The sequence below is a fragment of the Lycorma delicatula genome, chromosome 5 (assembly GCF_047948215.1).
Source record: "Lycorma delicatula isolate Av1 chromosome 5, ASM4794821v1, whole genome shotgun sequence".
Classification (NCBI taxonomy): Eukaryota; Metazoa; Arthropoda; class Insecta; order Hemiptera; family Fulgoridae; genus Lycorma; species Lycorma delicatula.
The window spans coordinates 76076276-76099893 of NC_134459.1; the positions used below are offsets into that span (position 1 = coordinate 76076276).

Consider the following 23618-nt stretch of genomic DNA (forward strand, 5'->3'; position numbering starts at 1 on the left):
TAACGCGTTACAAATTTTTCACCGCTGATTTATTTTTGCACAGTCAACGTCGATTGTTGGAAACATTGTTGGCATCTTACTGGATAACCTTATAAACTGATGATTCCAGAATATCAGGAAAATATTAGAGAGTAATTTTTTTTATAAAATAAAATTATGAGGATTTTGAATAAACGACAAGTTTAATAAGTCGCTTTTCATTTTAGGTTTGTTTTCATTCAGATCGATGAGTATAACCTCACCATTTAGGTCATGGCAATTTGCTGTTTAATTTAAATGGCATTGTACGCATGACTAGAATTTTGAATGACATAGTATGACTAAATAGACTTTGATTCATATGTATTTAAAACAAATATAAAATAGAATATAAAACAAATATAAAATAGAGAATTTATTTGTATATTAGTAAATATTATTACGAAAACTATTCTTAGAAAAGAATTAACAATCCGTGATTTTAACTTATTCATTGTTATAGTTTATAATCTATCCTATCATACACATATAATTACGGTAATAAATCATATGATTATTTTTTAGGTTAGGATCAATTCAGGAAAAAAAAACGTTAAATTAAAAAAAAAATTCCTTCACGTTCTCTCGTAAGGTACGCTTTTCAAAATAAAAAACGAATAATACGCTTCATATTATTTGAGAAGTTTGTGTAGTTTTCCTTTTAAAAATTAAAAGTAAACTAATTTTAAATTATGTTTCAATGTGTACTTTGTTTATCTACTATTTTATACGTGTAACTTATCTGGTTACAACTTTTCCCATCGCAGTTAGAAACTACAAACATTTGTCGTTTCATTGCTTCTAGTTAAATAGTTCCCTGTTTTCCCATTACGCTTATACACACGTATATATATTATGTTCTCGTATTACACAAGTTTTCGGTTGTACATACTATATATTACTAGTGTTGTAGTTACATATGTATGTTTATTCATCTTAATATAATTGGTGTTTTACACTACACTGTTTTTATATTATGTTATAATTAAACATGTTCTAAACAATAACATCAGGGTATAACGTAAGCTATTTATAATTTTAAATAATAATATAGCAATTTTTTCAATAAATAATACAAAAATTTAATTTATAAAAAAAGGATAAAAAGTAATAATTACATGATTTTTTTTTTTATTAATGTAGATTATTTGCAGATAAATTATGTGGTTTTCATGATAAACTAAAATTAAGTATTAATTTTTTATCCATCTACTTTTAAACTTTTTATTATTTTTATTTATAAAACAAATACTAATAAACAATAATTTTTATAAGGAATTAGAAAATACACTTTTAGAATACAAGTAATACATAATATAATTTTGTTCTACATACGAGTAATTCCAAATTTTTATTTGACAAATATTAAATAGAATAATTTTTAGAATTTTAAGAAAAAAATTGGTAATATGTAGTTGTGGTGCCTCACCCTGAAATCACAAAAAACATCAAATTCATTAAAAATTAATATTTTTTCAATTAATTATGTATTTTGGGTGTCGGAAAATAGAAAATTAGTAAAAATTTACATAGCGATACAATTAACACAATTAAAATCGAGAAACGTTTCTACACGATTTTTACATTTTTGCCTACTCCTCCAAACTTTTTCGAATTTGTACACAAATATTCAAAACAAATTTTCCGAAAATAATTGCTCCAATCTACCACAGTACTAGACGATAAATTTAGCTCACTACACAACATATCTTGACGAGGTGACTTTATTACACACTATATTATGGAGAAACATAAAATAACACGTAATTCTCACCTAGCGGTGGCTAACCATGTATCGGCGTTTGCGAAATGGCTACGTTACACCGTTTATTTACGTATTTCTTATGTTTGTTAATTACACGAAAGCGTTTTCTACAAAGGAAAATGTGTCGATCTTCATTCAGCTTCATTTCGTTATTATACGATGGACATTGTTTGTGTTTCGTGTAATAAATGTAAATTCACAATTTTTACAAATACATTTCACGTCCAGCAGATTTTTTTTTCATCCATTGTGGTTCACGCTATTTACTTACTGAATACTGTAAATTCTGTAAAGAAAACTCAGAAAACTTAGACGCCGTGTGAGAATAGCAGACAACAAAGTAAGTTATATATGAGTAACGACAAATGAGTAAGTTATATATAATAAAAGTAGTTTACTGAATAAGAAAGAATTCTACATTATCCATTATCCGGAGGTGAGAATCTGGATTATCGAGTGTATTAATATTCAAATATCTACTTTTCCGACACTTCATTTCCATCATAAAATACATTTCAAAAGATTTTGATATGTTTTTTTGTGATTTCGGGGTGAGGCACCTCAATTAAATAATTACAAAAAAAATAAATTTTAGCGTAAAAAATTATTATTTTTTTTAATAAAAATGTTTAATTATTTTTTAGCTATTTTTTGCGGAGGGGAATACGATTGATTTATTTATCTTTTTTCTTCACTAAAATAGTGAATAATACGTAATGACTATTCCATATGTCGCAGAGTATTATATAATATTCAAAGGAAAAAATTTATAAAATTTACAAATATTTCAATTTGAAAACTGCAGTTGAAAATAAAAAAAAGGCAGATTTTGGTATCATAAAAATAATTTTTGATACATAATTTATTTAATATAAAAAAGATTCACCATAAATGGGTGAATTTAACTTTTCATCTGAAATTTCTTACCGTAAAATTTTTAAGTTTTACTTTTATTTTTTGTTCTCAGTTATATCGTAAATATTTGAACTGATTTTCGTAAAAAAAAAAATCAATTGTTTCTTTTAATTTTAATTCAACTGGATATATAAAAATATAAAATGATATCAAAATCTAAGTTTGTCAATCCGTTAACTGGGAAACCAAATAAAAACTCTTGAATAGTGAATTTCGCCTTTTTATAAACGTTATTAATTTAAAAATATTAATCTGCGTTTACATTTTTTAATCTAAATATTTCACTTTTACTCAAAAAAAATTTCATTTTATTTCTCGTAATTCAAAAAAATAAATAAATTAGCTGCATACGAATGCTTAACAGTAAAATATTATTACTAATTTAAAAAAGAAAAGAAAAAATGATATACAACTTTTTTAACGACCTCAAAAAAAAAAGAGGAAATTATGGACTGATTTTCATAACTTGTTTTTGTTTACAAATTTTATACAGGAAACTTCTTTGGAGATCCTGTTATAAATTTTTTCCAGACAACGCAGGTAATTTAAAAAAAAATTAAATAGTTTAAATAGATGATTTGAAGATGTTTTCCCTTCTTGTCTTTAGTATTGCTTACTTTTACGAGTAGATTATATTCATTATAATCTACTTGTAATTGCAATGTATTACGAGTAGATATAGTCGTAATACATTACGAGTATATCTACTCGTAATGACATTCATTATGATATTTTGATACTTAAACTGAAAATTTCTTAAGTTTTCATTTGGAAATTTTAGAAAAGTAGCGGGAAAACTTAAAGTAAAAATATATATTTATTCTCGCATTCCATAGAGCTTTGAAATTTATAACAGTCTCTTTTCGTTGCTTTTCTTTAAAGATTTTTCTTATCTTTGTCAATATGCAGAAATAATATTTGAAAAGACGTATGTCTTTTCTGCTAATCATACTTTTCACATTGGCTGCATTTTTTATGAGTAGAAATGAAAAAGTGTTATTTTAAAATTTTAGTGCGTTTTTTTTATGTCGGTCAATCATTATTATCAATAAATATCTGAAAAAAAGCATAAAATACAGACTTTTATATATTATTTGTAATATTTAAAAACATTTTTCTTGATAAATGAGAAGTTTTAACACAGACCGAAAAATGTAAGATAATACCATTAAAAAGATCTAGAATTGTTAAATTTTTTTTTTGCCTTTAATATTATAAATTTCAATATTTGAGTTAGAAAAATCTTAATAAATTATTATTGACTATGTACTTTTAACTGTTGTATAAAGTTTTTAAAAAGCGAAAAATCTGAAGATTATGAATCCCCCTGACGTTTGTCAGGGTACTGTAATGATAATTACAGTAATAAATAAATATAATAAATATTATTGCACGTTTTTACAACTCAAAATTACATTTCTTAGTAGTATTTCGTGCAAAGAAAATATTTTACTTAATAAAGAGTTTACCATACAAATTATGAACAGTTGATTTGTTTTTATTAGTAATATTTATTAATTTTGATATTTTTTATTTTATTTTTTTTGTTGGATAATATCGTTACTTAACGACATAATATTATATATAAAATGATTTAGAATCTCAGCTGTTATAAAAATTTAAGAAAAAAAATTAAATTTGAGATGAAAATAAAATCAGCTCTAAACCAAAGGAATAACTATAATAATAATAAACTAATGTATTTTTATTTCAAACAACAAAACTCTTTTTGATGTTTTATTTACAGTGTTTTTCGTATTAAATTTTACTTTTATCACTTACACTTTAATTTATATTTAAATACAAAATGTAATTTTATGGTCTCTTCTCTCTTTTTCTTTTTTAAAAAAGGTCCCACGTATTTTATTATACATTAAAACTTTACACAGATCGCTTCTTAGTTTATTTATATATTTATTTACCATATTTACAGTGGTTCATTCTTCAGTTTCAGGCGGCTTTTAACTGAAACAGAAAATTAAATATTTATTAAAAAAATAAATATAACAAATTTTTATATACACTATTTTATTCTTTACTTCTGTATATTTGTTTTTTTTTTTGTAGTGATAATGTTGTTGACTCAGCATACCCCTTCCGAAAGACGGAAGAAGGGGTATGCTGAGTTCAACCTCTCATTATGGTGGTACGACGAGAGCAATGGATATTTTTTCGGAGGTAGATTTATCTATAACTTATCGTTGATTTCGAGGACGGACATTCTTAGCGTTTAGGAGTTATTCACTTCCATCCGACACACCGAGTAAAACATAGCGACTTCGTTTGTGAGAGAAATCGACGGCAGGCCAGCCTGGAACAAAAGTTGTTTTGTGATAACCGAGGTTAGGCATGGTAGTAGTGTGTGGAAGACGCTGCCACGCTAAACTGGGTTGAATCACTAAATGACCTTGGCAAAAGATTCGACCCGTCATTTATATCAGTAGTCGCTAATAGCCCCCACGAATTAAAACTTCAATCCGGCCGTTCAGCTGAAAAGTTTGCTGTTTGCTGAAAAGTTTGTAATTACTCGAATTTATACCCTGTTCAAGTCGGATATCTAATCTACTCGTTTACAATTTGTACAGGAGTATATGTTTTGGCTAGTATATCTTAAAACAGTATCAATAATCTTTTAAGTAAGAAATGAACGGTCTGATTGATATAAAATCGTAACGATTTTAATAATTTTGTTAATAATTTCATAAAGATGACTAAAATTAATCATAGATTTCCGTTTATCTTCTTTAGTTTGATTCTTTTTCTGATAAGGTTACCGGTTCGAATCTTGATTAAACTATATTTCTAATCTACAAACCTTTGTTCTACACTCAGTTACTTTTTGTTATGACAGACATCCAGTTGTAAAATTCTGTCAATCTATCCAGCATTACGGCCCTAAAAATGTGTAAAAAGTGAGAGTAAAAAATACAAAAAAAGAGTGTTTTTATTTACTATGCAAAACGATTAAAATTATAACGAAATAAAGTTGCTGTTTATAAAAGGTTTTTGATATAAGTTTTTAAAGCTTGTGTGTATAAACATGGAGTGCAGATTTTTTAGCGTTTGAAAAATGCCATACCTGACCGGGAATCGAAATCTTATGGGTGAATGAAAGGCTGAAACACTATCACTCCGCAACGGTGGTCAGCGGAGTGGTAGTATCTAAGTCGAGTGTTTTATTTAAACTGTAAAGCTGGATTTATACATGTAGTATTGTGCGCGTACTATATCGCTACCGCGTCGTAACTGTCTCCGACTGTCTCAATTTACACATACGGTACTGCGCTTGTACCGAACTTAGATTACTGTTGTAATGGAAACACTGTGCGCATATTCCTTCCATCTCGATTTTCTTTTAGCTCATTAGTACTCTCTCGTTCGTAGACAGAAACGTAGTGTCATGGATCGAGACGAAGGTGACGTAATTGTTGCCTGCTGCTTGTATGAGCTCGAACAAGAAGAACAACAGAAGAAAACAAAAAATAAAAGAAAAGCCTATTTGGCTCGTAATTTATACAGAAAATTTCAGAAGAATTTAACTATTATTGGCCGCTCCCAAATTGTACTTGCGCGCTTGACGGGAATGTAGTGATACAAGCACCTCCAATTAGCGGTTAACTCTATTTTAATTACAAAGGTTCATTTTCAATAATGTTGTTGGTTATAGTTGACGCGAATTACAAGTTTGTAGTCGTGGATGTAGGAAGTCAGGAAATCTAGTGATGGCGGTGTTCTGAGAACCTCGAATCTAGTTTAGCATCTGGAACAAGTGACGCTGCATATACTTCCACTAAAACCACTACCAGGAACTTCAAATCCATTGCATTTTGTGCTGGTGGGAGACGAAGGTTTCCCTCTTAAGAAATATTTACAGCGACCCTACCCAAAATCTTCGCAGAATATTGAAAATCAAAATATATTTAATAATCGTCTATCAAGAGCCCGGCGTACTTCAGAAAATGCTTTGGTCAATTGGTGAAAAGCTTCCGAGTATTCTACGGGCGTTTTCAGATGAAGCCTGAAAACGCGGAAAAAGTTACACTCGCTGCTTGTGTTCTATATAATTTCCTTCACGAATACATTCTTGAATTTTCGTTTGATGATTCCGAATTTGACCTACTTCCATTCCAAAATCGGAGGCCTGAGGTACCACAGAAGCATGTAGAAAATTCAGTGATTATTTTGAAAGACCAGGAAAAGTTCCACAGCAAGTTGATGTGATAAGAAGAGGCCCTAATGCAACCAAAGATTAACGGAAATGTTACAAATCTGACATGAAAAATGAGTAATTGTCGGACTGTCGTCTGTCATGGACCTTGATGAATCCTCTTCGAAGCAGTTGAAGAGCGTACGGTCTGAGCAGGGTATGCGTACAGTTCCACTTGTGTAAATTGAAGACAGCCTATTTAAAGATTCAAATGGTTTAGAGCATTTTTCACTTGAAACAGTCACGACATGGTAGCGGTACAGTTAGCACACAGTACTAGACGTGTAAATCCAGCTTTAATAGTGCGTCATTTAAACCGATATATTTTTTTACTATAGAAATAGTAATGTTGCTTGGTAAATATATACACACTTATTTTTTATACGTAATCTGTTTTTAAATTTGATTCAGCTTTTTCAACTGGATTAGAAATATTGCGTTTATGAATTTTAGTTCGTTTTAATAATTTATAATTTAACGTTAATTTTTATAACGAATAAGTAAATTAATAAAATTACGTATAAATAAGTACGTAAAATAAAACGTACATTTTTTTCATATATAACATGTATGTGCATATATTGTTAGATTATAGTTTTGAAATAAACTACTACTGCTTTCTTAGAAGTTTAGAACTTCTAAATATTTCTGGTATTTAACGTTAGATGTTCGTATATTTCTATCCTTTATTCTACATAATAGATGGAAGTAGGTTAAAACTAATCACCCTCATTCCACTAAGAACGAGATGGAAATATTTTCTAGAATGTAGTTGTATATATGCATTACACTGCGCATGCATGTACTCATTAATATTATACGATAACAATGACTTCTTCATTTATACGCTATATCATTACATGCATTAACATATATTTACATAAATGTATTTAATGCATGAAGTCATAATGCAAAGTTAAAAATTTAAAAAATACAAAAGCAATTCCTGTATTAATATCAGAAAACTTAAAGCGCTTTCAACATTCTTTAACATACGAGTATTCTTGTTAGAATTAAAACGAGTGAAATTTTATTCCGATTTCTTATATATACATATTTTACTATTACGTACGTTTGATGGCCTCGTTCTTTGCCCACTTCAACATTGCTCTCATCCTCTCTCCATAATATATATATAATATATATATATATATATATATATATATATATATATATATATATATATATCCAGTCTCTAATGTTTTTCTTTCTCTTTTTTATCCGTGAACCTCTTTGTACTATTACAAGCAAAGCTCTGTCGTATTCTAATCGTCTTCCGTTTTAACCTTTTCATTTTAAATTTCTATGCTTATTTCTTTTTTATTCTGTAAATTATTCAGCTTAATGTACTTTTATCAAAAGGAAAAGGAAACCGAACTGTTTTACAATAATAATAATAATAATAATTATAATAACAATAACAGTTTTAATAAAACTCATGTAATGTAAAATTCAAACGTATGTTTGTTGATTCTCTATTTGAATACTTGATTAAATTTTATTTATTTATTTATTCATTTATTCGTGAAGTAAAGACTGAATGACGCCCAGTTTCTGTTATCGTACATTTTTCTAGTATGATAAATATATTGTAGATTTAAAAAATGATTAGGATTTAAACCCAGAACTTTCGGACCGAAAAAGTGACGTTACCATATATATATAGACACACACACACTCACGCGTATTTATTTTTTGGTATAATTTGAATATTTAAAAAAAAATATTCAGTTCATTTAAATATAATGTGTATTTATTATAATTAAATTTAATTAAATTTACTAATAGACCCGGTAATACTTCGCTATTACTAGATTTGAGTATATATATATATATATATATATATATATATATATATATATATATAGATTAAATCAACACATTTGAAAGTTTGATAAAATATTAACAAAATGAACTTTACGGAACTTCACAAAATTTAACCTTTCCCTTTTACCTTATCTCCTTTTTCCCTTTCTCCCTTTCCTTTTCTCCTTTGCCATTCCCCCATTTCCTCCCATTTTATTCCACCATTTCTATCTTTTATTTCCCCTTTCCTCTTCCTCTTCCCCCTTTCCATTTCCTTTTCCCGTTTTTTCTTTTTCTTTTTCTCCATTTTCTCTTTCTTCCGTTTTTACCATCTTCCTTTTTACCTTTTTCGATTTCCCTTTTCCGATTTTTCCCTTTCTCCCTTTTTCCCCCGTGCGTAAATCGGTCCAGTAGTTTTTTAGTCTATAGTGGACACGCGTATTGGAAACATTGAAATGGAATCGTAAAATATTTAGTATATCGTGTATTGCTTTTACGCCCAACAGATACCGCTCTTTTTCAAAAAAAGCATATTTTTACCTGTCACAGGTATACAAAAATACGCGCGTATTCGAATGCAAGTTATGTCTAAATTTCAAAGCAATCTGTGAAGAAATTTTGGAGATTTAAGATTTTGAACAAACGAACATTTACATTTTTATTTGTATAGATTATTATTGTTTCAATTAAATTTCTCATCTATACAATCTTTTTACTTTAAGTATCGATGTCAGTTGAATTGGTACGACATAAAAGCGCCCTTTTAAGCTTTAAATCTGTAATTATAGCTGAGAATAACTTAGAACAATTCTATTAAATAGCTAACATGTGGGTTAATAATCAATAAATATCAACTACTTATCAATTATTAGGACTGATTATTTTGCAAACATTCCCACATCGACGCAACAGTGTTACTTTATACATGTATGTTACGACTAAATTACAAACATAACCTTTTTAATCTTTAATTAGAAGTTTTATATCTTTTAAGAATGTTTATATCAACTGATTAAAAAGTTATTATTGAAACGTATTTTTAATTAAGATATGATAGAATTTTTGTGTAACTAAATGGGCCTTTAATGATAAATAACTATGATTTATTAATATACATGATTTAAATTTTTTATTGTAAAAAAATAACGTAATATAATTAACGTAGGATAATAAATAAGATAACGTAAGATATACGTAAGATAATTGGTATTGAGCGGTATTTCATCGCCTGCCTTTTGTTGCGCAATATGCGAACTGCGAATCATGTTTCCGACTGTCACGAGTCGTTCTGTAAAATTCTCAGGTAGATTCTTACTTAAATTTTGCGAATACTTCTTAATATTGGTGGAAAACAAAAAAAGAAAAGAAGAAGATATTTACGTATAACCACTATTAATTATAATGTACTGTTGTTCAAAATTCTTGTCTAACCCGAATAATACAGCTGTCAAAAATAACAACTGTTATTTTTATATGATTATTATTTTGTAACAATATTTAATTTTTTGTTGTGGTTAATAATTGAAGGTCATCGCTTGTAAACAGCTATAACATGAAATTAATTGACCGAGTTTACAGGCCAATACCAGATATACAATTTAATGATACTCATTGTCCGGTTGATCCTGGATATACGACTGTTAAATATTACTCGTATGTTATGCCTAATTAAAAAAAAAAATACTACTTAAAAGGATATATTAAAAATATAAATGATAAATGAGATCGCTTTCATTTAATATAACTGGTGTATTGGTTAAGATACATACATTAAAATCCCAAAAAATAATCTATGAATGAACAGTTCAGATAAATGGATTTGTTGAGAAAATAGCTGGGTTAACTCTTACTGAAATGCCATTAATTTTGTTGAGTTCTGACTGTAAGGCCAGGTTAAACATCAATATCAGCGAGAGACTCGTTCAACACAAATCAAAGTTCATACATGTAACTGTTCTTTAGTTATTTTACATATGTGTGTGTGTGTGTGTGGGTGAATGTATTTTAAAAAATGTGTAATTTTGTTTTTTTGTTAAATAAAAAAAATAAGGAAATTACTTTGTTTTACTAACAGATTATATTTTTAAAAGAAATGTAAAAGATAAGAGATATTAGCATACTTTCGAATCGGTTTTAAAAAATTTAAATTATAAGCTTTAAAATTTATTAAGTTTTATTAAGTCTTTAATTGAAATTAAACAACTTTAAAATTCGGAACGTTTATTTCAAGTTTTAGAAAATCAGAAACTTTTCTACTAACGAGCCTTAAAATTACAAATTTTTTAATGAAATAAAGTACTAAGTTTATTTGAAGTAACCTAAGAATAAAGAGAAATGAGATTAAAAGAGTTTAACTGTGTTATAAACTAGTGTATCCGGTAGTTCAAAATGAACGTAGTAAATTTCAGTAAAACAAGCGATGTAGTAAGTTAATGAAGAGAGAGTAAAAAAAAAAAAAAAAATCAATCTTATATCTGTGTTGTTCTTGGTGTTGTGAACTAAAAATCGTTGTTTAAAAAATGCATGATAATACAAAAGTAAAAGTTTATTTACTGGATACATAAAGGACTCAAAAACACAATATATCTCCTTTTTATTTGAAGACTAGTTCAATTTTTTGTGTAACATTGTTCTGGAATTACTGAATTATTCTGATCTCTATTTTATTACATAAAAATAGCGGCCTTCATGTACACATTGCGTCACTGATGCTGGCTCGGCAGATTTCGCTTGATTTCTCAGAATCTCGTAAGCTGCTTATTTTATGTAGAAAGTTCAACTATTTGGATTCGAATTGACTCTCATATTCTCTCTTTATCTAAAATACATTGCATTCGATTTTTTGATTACTATAAATTATTTAAATTTCTATTTATGTTTATTTGCTATGTTTTAACGGAATATATCTGTTGTAATTTTTTAATAATTTCTTGTGTTTGTTTAGTAATAATGAACGGGTGGCTTATCTCCGACATCGTACGGTGACTTCACTCAAGAAATTATTTGGTTGTTTTCATTTTGTTCTACGAAACCAATTTCATAATAATAGATATATATTTTAATTATAATAACTTTTTTGTGCAAAATATTAAAGTTAACTAGATAAAACTTAATTGATTTAACCATCGGGTGTTTTTTCACAGCTTTTACGTAAATATGTGTGCCAGCATTTTAAAGAGAAAAAACAAGCTGGGAATTTATTCCCAAACCCACTTGTAAATTAGTCTGTATTTTTATCGCTAAACGGAAAATTAAATTAAATTCGTGAAGTTAGTCATTTTTAATGAACTCTAATTCTGTACTCTTTTATAGTTTTTCCATAAAATTATTTACAAAAATTTTCATGCTGTAGGATATATTGATTTTCATAAATAGTTCAAATCGAAATTAAAAAAAAATAATATTTTTAAGTTATTTATTCAAGATTTGAAATAAAATAACTAACAAACATGTTCTTATTTGAGTTGCTTTAAAATGAAATTATTTAGTTTAATTAGTATTTTGTACTTGCTAGACCTCTGTTTTTTTTTCTATTTAGCCTCCGGAACAAGGTATTACTTCAGTAGTAAGGTATTACTTCGGTTCAGGCATTACTTCGGTAGTAAGGTATTACTTTAGATGATGAATGAGGATGGTATGTATGAATATAAATGAAGTATACTATTGTACAATCTGAGGTCGACCAGTCCTGAGATGTATGGTGAATTGAAACCCAACCACCAAAGAACACCGGTATCCACGATTTAGTATTCAAATCCGTCTAAAGTAACTACCTTTACTAGGATTTGAACCTTAGAACTCTCGACTTCGAAATCAGCTGATTAGCGATGACGAGTTAACCATTAGGCCAACCTGGTGGGTTTATTACTTGACCTAACAACACTATGAACATTTTTTTGTCGAGTTATTTATAAATTAGAACTAAATCTTAGATATTATTTATTGTTAGATATGAGTTATTAGAATTATAGATATGTTAGATATTATTAAGAAAATCTTTGACAGCGGTAAACATTACTATTAGAAATTTATTTTTTTTTAGTAACAAATATATTTAAAGCTGTTTTGAAAATAAATCGGACTCTGTACGTTTATTCTTCCTTTACGTGTATGATTGAGTGATTAGATTTTTGAATGCGTTAGTTAGAAAACAAATGATCTGATTTAAAAGAAATTTGGAATCCGTATTTTTTTCCGAAACAAAAACCTGAAAAAAATGTTCAGGAAACTGGTCGCATTGATTGGTGCACTCTTAAACAAGACTATAAAATAATAAAAATAAACCGAATCTTCGCGGTGATTGTGAAGGAACAACATTTTCTCTTTAAATTCAGAAAGATCTGCGTTCGAATGTCTTATTTAGTTGCTACAAAGATTGGATAAGATATTCCTTTATAAGTTTCAAACGTTTGTGGTGAATTAAATCGCTAAAATATAAACTGCATAATAAGTTTTCCAGTAATTTAAATTAGCTACTCGATGTTTTACAAAATGTATAAATGAAAAAAATAAAAAATAAAGAAATCCCTTTTTTATAATTCGTATTTGATATATTAGAACTGCAGGTAGTGGCTAAATAGTTCAAAAGTCTAATTTGACTGATAGTGAATTTCTTTAATCCAATGTATATGTATATCTACCTATAATGAATATATTTTTCTTTTAATTTACTTATACAAGAAACTGGAAACCTTAATAATGATGGAGTCCTGTAAAAAAATATTTTTGTTTTTTCATATAACTCGCATTGAGGAAGTTACTAATATAAAGAAGTAATTTTTTCAAATTGCTTATTATCAAAAGAAATTAATAAATACAAAGCAATTAGAAAACCTTAAACTGTGATATCATCAAGTGATTAAAAAAAATTTGAAAATTAAATTTAAGAAATATTTCCGAAATCATAAAAAAATTTTACTTTCTTGAAAATAAAGATTTATTAATCCTAAATTAGTTGGGATTTCAGTTTTTGGCAATTACAATCGGAAATTATTTTTCAGTTGAGTTAGAAGAGATAAATAATTAATTATAAAAATATTAAATTAATATAGAAATTGAAACTTTTAACGATGTTTCTTAAAAAATAATCGTTTACGACGCTTTAGCGTTTAAAGTAATGATTGGACTAGTTCAACCATCATGGGATTCTTAGAGTGTCTTAACTATTAATAAATAACAACAGTAGTTTGCGTAGAAGATTGCAACTGTTACAATAGGATGTAAAAACGTAGGTTATCAGAGAGTTATAGCGTGCTCTAGAGAGCTTAGAAGAACTAAATATTTAACTTTCTCTCCGTGCACCAGATGCCACTCTTTCCACTTGTTCTTATTAAAGATTTATTTATTTGCTTACAGTGGCTCTCCAGCTATCAGGAAAGGGTAAAAACACTTTAGTTTAAGGTTTTAAGCTTTTCTAGTTTAAGGTTTAAGGTCCCTCTCCAGGTATTAGAAAGGGTAAAAACACTTTAGTTTTAAGGTTTTTTAATGGATCAGTAAATTACAAATAGAATTTTGTAAATAATTTTTAAATTATTGTTATTATTTGATCAGGAGAGAGAAATTTAATGAGTAATCACTTAGACAATTTGAACTGGAACGTTTTTCTATAGAGATCAGGTATTAAAATAACAATTCCGCTATAAGCAGAAATTACTGAATTTATTGCGCTGTTTTTAAGTACCGTTAATAATTATTTATTTAGTTTACTTTTGCTATACAGAGTGCATCAGGAAGTTCTCCTGGAACTTTCGTAACCTATTCTATTCGTTAAATTAATTGAAAAAAAAATAAGGTAAATCTAGTCCTAAAATACTTCGTTTACGAGTGAAAAATTTCGCTCCGATTTCAGCTGAAATTTTTAGAACGTTAATTAAGAGGCAAAAATAGTGATTTTTTTAAGGTTTTTGATCTAAAAAATTGAATAAAGTAGATACCAGAACCGTATCCGCAATGATTTTTGGGAAATATGGGGTGAAAACAAAGAAATTGGAGTAAAAAACCCTGTTCTTTATGTTCGACGTACAATAATAACTTTGTTAAATGGATTATAAACACATAAAACGTTTAAAAAAAACGGGCAGAGAACTTAATTCTGAACAAAATGGTGTCAGATAAGTTGAATAAAACAAAGAGAATTTATAAAAATTTGAATTTTATTTAGATACAGTACATTAGACCAACGTACATTATATCATATGTACCGTTTATAATAAATGTTCAAAAATGAGCTCGCCATTTTCAACACATTTCTTGAAACGCTTCAGTACTACTTTTTTTGGTCATTTTAGTTCTTCAGGGCTGTCCTTAAGTTGCTCAGCCGCATCCATAACGCGGACAAATAATTCCCCACGAGAATATATTTTTGTTTTGTATACAACATTTTTCATCCATCTCCAGACGAAAAAATCTGAAGGTATTAAATCAAGAAATCTTGGTGGCCAGGAATGTGGACTTCCACGACCGACGGGTTTCTCAGGGAAATGATAATTTAATTGAGCGGAAACGCCTCAAGAGAAGTGAGGAGGCGTGCCATCGTGTTGGAAGAATACTTTGGGTCTCAGCGCTAGAGAAACATCTTTAAGCAGCTGCGGCAATTCTTCTTGAAGAATGTGCAAGCAGGCCTCAGTATTTAAGCCACCAGCCAGGTAATATAGTCCAGACAGCTGATTGTGAAGAAGGCCGCACCTTACATTGACGCTAAATCAATGTAGATTATCTTCAAGCGTTTCATGAGGCTTTACTTCTACTCATGTATGCTCATTGAGTAAGTTGTTGACACCATCTCAAGTGAAATTTGCCTCATCGGTAAAAAGAACATACTTGCAGAGTTGGCGATTTGTATTTCACCAGTTACAGAACTCCAAGTAAAACTCCTGGATGTAGATGTTGAACTGGCTGTTTATGATGAGGGTAAAACTTGTTTTGTTTAAGTATCCTCCATAGCATCGAATGCGAAAATCCAATAAGAGATTTATGTGTTTATTACCCATTTAACGAAATTACTTCAAACATAAAGAACAGGTTTTTTTTTACCTTTATTTATTTATTTTCACCCTAGATTTCTCAAAACTGTTGTAGATACGGTTCTGGAACCTATTTTATTCATTATTTTAGGTCAAAAACCATAAGAAATTCCTATTTCTGCCTCTTAATTAACGTCCTAAAAATTTCACTACGCCTCATTTCACTGGGGTAGCTGAAATCTTTCACTAGCTGTAACTTGCAAACAAAGCATTTTAAGACATTGTTTATAGACACTTTTTCCATTATTTTCACGAGTGAATAGCTTATGAAAGTCCTAGAAGAACTTCGTGATACACTAGTTAAGTTTTATTTATACATTGTATACAATTTGTGTATTTAACGTTAATTAGATAACGTTAGCGAGCAAAGCGAGCGTAGTTTACGTTTGGTTAGATTAAAATTTGGTTAAATTTTTTGAAGTTTGGTTAAATCCTGGATAAAAATAATAAAAAAAACATTAATATTCTGAAAAAAAATCTTGAACGTATTATTATTTTTTTAAATGAAAGAGGAATGAAATTTTTTATGCATAACAGACATCAGTTCATTCATATAAAGTTAAAGATTATTCCAGAAAATAACTTAACGGCCTATTGTACAATGTTGGTTTTTAACTAACTGATTTAATAAAAGATAAATCAGAGGTAGTAATTTCTACTTAATATTTTGACCTAAGAAATAAATTTGTCAGTAAAGAAATGGTTAAATATGTTTACACAGATTATATTACGTAAATAGGCCTATAAAATATAGACTACATAAAAAAAATTTACCAAACTCAGTATTTAAGTTTTGTTTATTCTTTAATAAGCTTAATAGTGTTCAAAATTATGTAGATATTTATCTGTACTTGTTATTTTGTATGTCTAATCCAAAAAGCACGTTTTGTGATGTCATCGTGTTTAAATTTGGCATAAAATTTATTCATTACCAAAATAAGAGTAGAATCCCAAAATATTCCGAGATTTTTCAGTTGGATGATTAAAAATAAGGGGTTTTCAAAATTATAACTAGATAAATATTCAAATTATTTTGTATAATTTAAAATTACTTTTGAATCTAATTTATACCGCTTAAAATTAACTAAAAAGACATAAATTATACAAGAAAATCATCTTATAAATATATAAACTGTGTAAGGCACTGTAGAATATATCTACATCCATGTCATACAACCTAGATAGTACATACGTATTAAAGAATTCATTATTTTAAATACAGTTTTTTTATAATTGATTATATAATTAAAAAAACGATTTGAAAGTGCTACTTGCATTGTTACATATTGAAAGTTTTACTACGTATCTTAATGAATGGTTAAATGTGTTTTATTTTTATAGTACTGTTTTCGAAATGGTTGAGATGCAGCCTTGAATATTTAATTTTGATTTTTAATGTGTTGAGGATTTACTTAAGTAAAAAATTTTCTTTCAAAAACCCCACAAATATAATCAGCAGGAGAAGAGAAAGATGTGGAGATCGAGAAGGCAAAAATTAATTACTTCCCTCCCCAAAAAAAATAATGTTAAGACTAAAACCGTTAAGTTTTTATATGGGCACTGTTCATCAGATTAACTATGAAGTATATCATTGTTTCTAAGAATATAATATACGCCCGATAATTCTCCTATAGAGAAAGAAACATACCATTACCAGATTTTCACAGAATGAAATTGTTACTCATGGAAGACATTTAAGGCCTTAGAATTCCATATTCTGCTATTTTGACTGTTTACAGTATTCAATAAAGATGGAGCCATGATTTATTTGTAAAATAAAAAAAAAAATCACATATTTTTTTATGAAATGGGTAAACCATCTACAACACTGTAATATGTATAATACTGTCATATTACAGATAAAGGATTTACGCTTTAGCTGACGTAGAGCATTTTCTAGCATGGAAAGTACGGGTTAAATGGGGGAAAAAACAGGGAACAGAAATTAAACACCCTATATATAAAAATTTGGCCTAAAATCCTCGGCTTAAGTCTAAAAACTAGCTTCATGCAGAAAATAGCACCTCTGAAGGTTCCATCTGAAACCCGGCGCGAACAGTTGTTGAAGGACACATTACTAGATAAATGGTGTTGTACCCAAAGAGGAGCTCCCTAGAGGACATCAGATTTAATTGGCGGGCGCTGAATCGATTTAGAACTAGAGTGGCAAGAAGTCAAGTAATATGGTAAGGTGGGGGATATGAAGAGAGGTGTAATTATGTGCAGATCCAGACAATGAAACATCTGCTCCTGTGCTCAAATATGGGAGAGGCTTAAACAAATGAGGAACTGCAGGTACCAAATGATAAAGCGATTATAGTTGCTGAGTACTGGAAGTGGAGAATATGATGGTTTTTTATTTTTGGACACGGAAAGTAAGTAAATAAGTAGAAATAATTTTTTCCTTTATCTGGTTTTTGTGATAAATGCTATATCTGAATCTGCTATGAATGGAACTTCAAAATATATGCCGTTTATCAACCAATTCTAAGATATACTCGTGATATATATATATATATATATATATTTTTTTTTTTTTTTTTTGAAAAAAAAGTCTTCCTCCCACATTTTATTAGAATGCACCAATGAATCTGAGATCTTACATATTTTCATCGGATAAATGATAGTTAGACTTTCGGAACGAATATGATCGACAAAGCTTTTGTCTTTAAAAATGAGACATTAATCAGCAGATGATGGGTACGTTTGCCACTTTATATCTAGATATAAAACAAGTTCTTTGTTCTCGATATTTCACGTATATTAATGATTTTCAATAAGCCTAAAAAATAAAGACGAATTGAGGCAGCGTAAAAAAATATATCTCTGCTTGCTGGTCGCTACATTACACATATGTAAGTGATAAGTGATTATGTAGTATAAGAAATTATTTAGGTATTACGTATTCAACATTTTTTCTTTGTGTCAAGGATATCGAATTGCTTAACTTTTACTACAGATTCTAACTGTATGAATTATATATATATATAAACGTTATAATACAATATAAACTACTAATAAGACGATAATTTTATGAAATAATAAAAAAACGATTATTTGGTTGATAATCGATATTCAATGCGTCTGTAGTTACTAAACAAGTCTTATTTTCAACAGATGATTCAAACATAAACATTTCGTACATATGCGGATCAAACCAATGATGTAGAACTCTATTCTGAAACTGCAAATTGACCTGTTCTTCTGTTGAAACAATCGTATTATATTAAAACTGAAGTACCTGTATTTAAGAAAACTGGCAGTAAATAATAAAGAAAATAAGGCTATTTGTATGTTTTTATGTATTTTTACTTTCCTGGCTTCATATCTCTAGAACTACGTTGCGAGAAGGAAAGTACTGTAATCAGTCAAAAAATGAGGTATGGTTTGTTTTTTGCATTTCTCAACGTTTCATGACCCAGGAACAACAAAAAACAAAAAAAAAAAAAACGTGGGGGGCAATGTTCGTGCGTACGCGCGTTGGGGTGTTTGAAGTTTAATAGCTTTTGACTGAATCAACCAATTTGAATGAAATTTGGCACAGAGATTCTTCGTGTATATGGTACAGTTTGTTGGTAAACATTTGGGGTCAATATCTCTTGAGGATGTAGTAGATAGTTTCTTTGGGGTCAATTTTCTCTGAAACCCACCGGGTTCGTCTAGTGGTTAACGCGTCTTCCAGAGAGTTAAGTTGAGAGTTACAGCGTTCAAGTCCTAGTAAAGCCAGTTATTTTTACAAGGATTTGATTACTAGATCGTGGATACCGGTGTTCTTTGGTGGTTGGGTTTCAATTAACCACACATCTCAGGAATGGTCGAACTGAGAATGTACAAGACTACACTTCATTTACACTCATACATATCATCCTCATTCATCCTTTTTTTTTTTTTTTCTCTCTCAGCTCCCGTGGGCCGGACCGACTTGTTGGTATTACGCCGCCCAGGGGAGTGTCTTTAAACTCAAATAGGCCTCCCCACCTACCGGCTATATACCGGCATGGCAGGTCGGCCTACCGGTTAGCTCTTTTTGAGAGTTCTTTATTAATATTGCTATTTTGGACACCACGCCAGACCCAGTTCGCCGCGACGCGGCGCCGGGTCCCTTCAGTATTCAGTGTGCTGTTACCTGACTGTTACTCGTGGAGACCTTGGTGGCTCATCAGTGCCAACACACCGCAGCATGCTGGACCTCACCAGCAAGGCTGTCCACCCAGTCCTATTCTAGCCAACACCTTGTCTTCTCTCATCGGAGTATTTCTGTAGAATAACTTGTCTAACAAAACTAGCAAAATTATTCCAGTTTGACTCGCTTCTTAGCATGTAGTCTATTGTTGTCTCTGGAGTTATACCTGTGAGTGCCTTACTATGTCTAAGTGTGTCCCACCTATTGCACTCAAAAAAGATGTGCTCAGCATCATCTATCTCGTTGCAGTAGTTGCAAATTGGCTCTTCTCTCTTGCCTATTTTGTGCAGGTAATTATTGAAGGAACCATGTCCTGTAAAAAACTGCGATAGGTGATGATCAACCTCACCAAATCTTCTCGACAACCATGGCTTGATGTTGGTTGTGGGGATGAGGGTTCTCGTCCATCGACCCACAGCTTCCTGCGACCATCTTTCCTGCCAGATATTATAAACGGCATCCCTGACCTCTTGTTCTGGCTTGCCTTGTATCCTCATTCATCCTGTGAAGAATTATCTAAACGGTAGTTACCGGAGGCTAAACAGGAAAAAGAAAGGGGTCAATTTTCTCAAAATTGTACAAACATAACACTACTTTAATTAGCTCAGTACACTTTTTTAAGCTCAGTACATGCGTACATGCTTATCTTAGCATTAAAAAAAATTGTTCCCAAATTCTTTCTCTTCTCCAAAAACCAAAAAAATAAGTTTTTATTTATGCATTTTTTAACCGAATATTTTTTATGTCTTTCTAAGCATAGTAGTAGTGGTGCAAGTTGCCCCCAAAAAATACTTATAGGGTAATATTGGTGGGGCAAACCGATCAAAGTAAACAAATATCGATTTTAAACATTTTTAATGCGTCATTATTTTTTCATTATGAATAAAAACCGATGCCAGGGAAGTATAAAAACTTTGTTGTCAGTTTTTTGAATTTTTATTGGGTTAAGATGTAGGCATTAGGCGAAAATTCTACGCCGTCTCTCATGTCAACATATCGTGTTTTAATGTTTCTAATTTTTAAATCGGAAGATCTTTTTTCCGTGTATTAATTAATAACTACGTAAAAACATGCGAACGTATGTATTTTAATTACGTATAAGGAAATATGCTTTTGATATTTCAACAGTTAACAAACACGTTATTAGGTAGAAGATTTTTATTTATTGAATGAAACGCATTAGCACTTTTAATTTTAATACCATTTTATTGATCAAAAAGGAAATGAAAAGGTACCGTCCACGGTAAAGTACAAAGGTTATAAATTTTGGTTAATAGCATTTTATGTTCTCTCTCTTTGTGAACTTTCTGAAATAGTTAACCACAAAGGTCATATATCGAGTTGGAAATCCTTACAAACTTATCTATAATCTCCAGAGAATAATTGCTGTATGGTGTATGCGGATAATTACAGCAACTGTGGTTACGTATAATAGGCTTAAATTTCATCCTTCTGTTCAGTTTTTAAAACGTGACTATTAAAATCAATCGATTGTTTCTCAAAAATGAACGAGAAAATCTTCATTTATTGATTTGGCTCATTTTAAAAGTTAATTAGTGTTTATTACTTTGGGTTAATTCTGAATGTAAAATACGTTAAAATGTTTGTTACGAACCTCTGCTTAGTGAACTACTGTTAATTGCGGGGAATTCTTCTTACAATCCTAGTAACTAATATTACAGTAGAAATCGCTTATAACGAGATCGTTTGTAACTAGAATCTGGTTAAAACGAACAGAAATAAAAAAAATGATTTGTTTTCTATATTATTAATGTATAGCAAAATTTGTTTTAACGAGCTTTAGAAATCGGTTGTAGCGAGTAAATTATTTTCTTCTGAATAATAGATTTATTCCTTGAGTAATTAAAAAGGTGAATTATTTTAAAATACAGATTTAGGAATTATATATTAAAGTCATTAGTACTGTATGTTTGTAATACTGAATGTTATAACGACGTTAGATTAGGGAGGCTAACGTTCACAATAAGTGAACGTGGATATTAAGAAATAACCAGATACAGTAGGAAGCCATTACAGTTTTGTACTGGCTAATACTGGATTCTGGGAAATTCAGTTCCTCCAATATTATGAAGTTTATAAAGGTAATGTGGCGATTGGAAGTGTGAGTAATTTTACAGCCGAGTTCAGGTAGTCGACTCTTAAACGGGTTTGTTGCTACTGTACAATAGATTCGTGTGTTTAACTCGGGCTGAAGTCAGTGGATTAACCCACCGGGTTGGTCTAGTGGTTAACGCGTCTTCCCAAATCAGCTGATTTGGAAGTCGAGAGTTACAGCGTTCAAGTCCTAGTAAAGCCAGATATTTTTACACGGATTTGAATACTAGATCGTGGATACCGGTGTTCTTTGGTGGTTGGGTTTCAATTAACCACACATCTCAGGAATGGTCGAACTGAGAATGTACAAGACTACACTTCATTTACACTCATACATATCATCCTCATTCATCCTCTGAAGAATTATCTAAACGGTAGTTACCGGAGGCTAAACAGAAAAAAAGAGAGAAGTCAGTGTATTATTTGTGAGCGTGTTGTGGTGTTTTTTTTTATAAACTCTTACGGCGCAAAAATAATGTTTGGCGTTAAAAGAAAAATTCTTTCAGTTTGTGACAAATTAAAATTTGAGGAATTAGAAAACGGGCGATCTAATTTTGACGTATGTAAAACTCAAGGGCTTTCTACTTCCATTTTCTCAACGATTTGGGAGAATCGTGATACGTTTCGGATAGCTTTCGAAAAACTCAGTTTCTAGTAAATAAGATAAAACTATATGAAAAACATTGTTTGGATAAAGCTCTTATTACGTGGTTCAAACTGAAGAGGAATGAAAACGTTCCCATAAATAGAACCATTTTAATAATTCGGGCGGAAAAGTTTGCTTACCTGCTAGAATACAAAGGGTTTTTGTAGCAGTGGTTGGAATTTTTTAAAAAGAAATAATAAAGAGTAAGGTCTATCAAAACTTAAAGATTTTTATATTTAAATTTTGTTACCCTATACCATTGGAGTGGTATAACAAAAGATTTTTATAGAAAACTGAAACGTATTAATGTAGAAAATATAGATGCAAAAGACTCCCATTAACTCCTTTTCTGAAGCTAGATATATATCTAGATAAACAAAAAGTATGTAGTTATTTTATCAATGAAAACACGTTCATCTAGTGAAAACACCATCTTGTCTCTAGCAACACACTGAACGTTATGATTGCATTTTTGTTACTATCGGTAGTGTTCTACTGCGTCGCTGCGATGTACAGATGTTGGACGAGTCTATTTCAGTAACGAATAGGGGAGTAAGCTTGAATTTTGAAATTTCATGGATGAGAGATTGATGGGTTGCGTTTTATATGGGACACTGTAGTTAAGATAGCTATATTAAAGAGGAAAGGTACGATGATAATGTGAAAAATGGGGTATCGGCGACTTTTGCAAAACTTTACGTTTTAGGGTCAAACTAGTTCATTCAGACCAAAAAAACGTATGTATGTATGTGTATCGCACTGCTTTTGTCCTAATATATCAAGATAGACCGAACCTAATTTCTTCAAATTTGCTCAAATATTTCTTTATACGGAGCCCTGGTCATATTAATTTTTTTTCAAAATTCATTAAATGGGTGAGAAATATCTCGAAAAAACCATTTCGATTTTCTTCAAAGGTATTTTAGAGAAAACTTTATTAA

The 23618-nt window shown here is 29.8% G+C and overlaps 1 protein-coding gene across 1 annotated transcript in view; it reads right to left on the minus strand.

Moving 5' to 3' along the window:
• Positions 1 to 4526: 4526 nt before the first annotated feature.
• Positions 4527 to 23618, minus strand: part of LOC142324457 (uncharacterized) — a 948409-nt gene continuing 929317 nt past the window's right edge. Inside the window, exon 9 of the mRNA XM_075365286.1 lies at positions 4527 to 4663. The gene's annotated coding sequence lies outside the window, so the exon portion shown is untranslated. The remainder of the gene's footprint in view (positions 4664 to 23618) is intronic.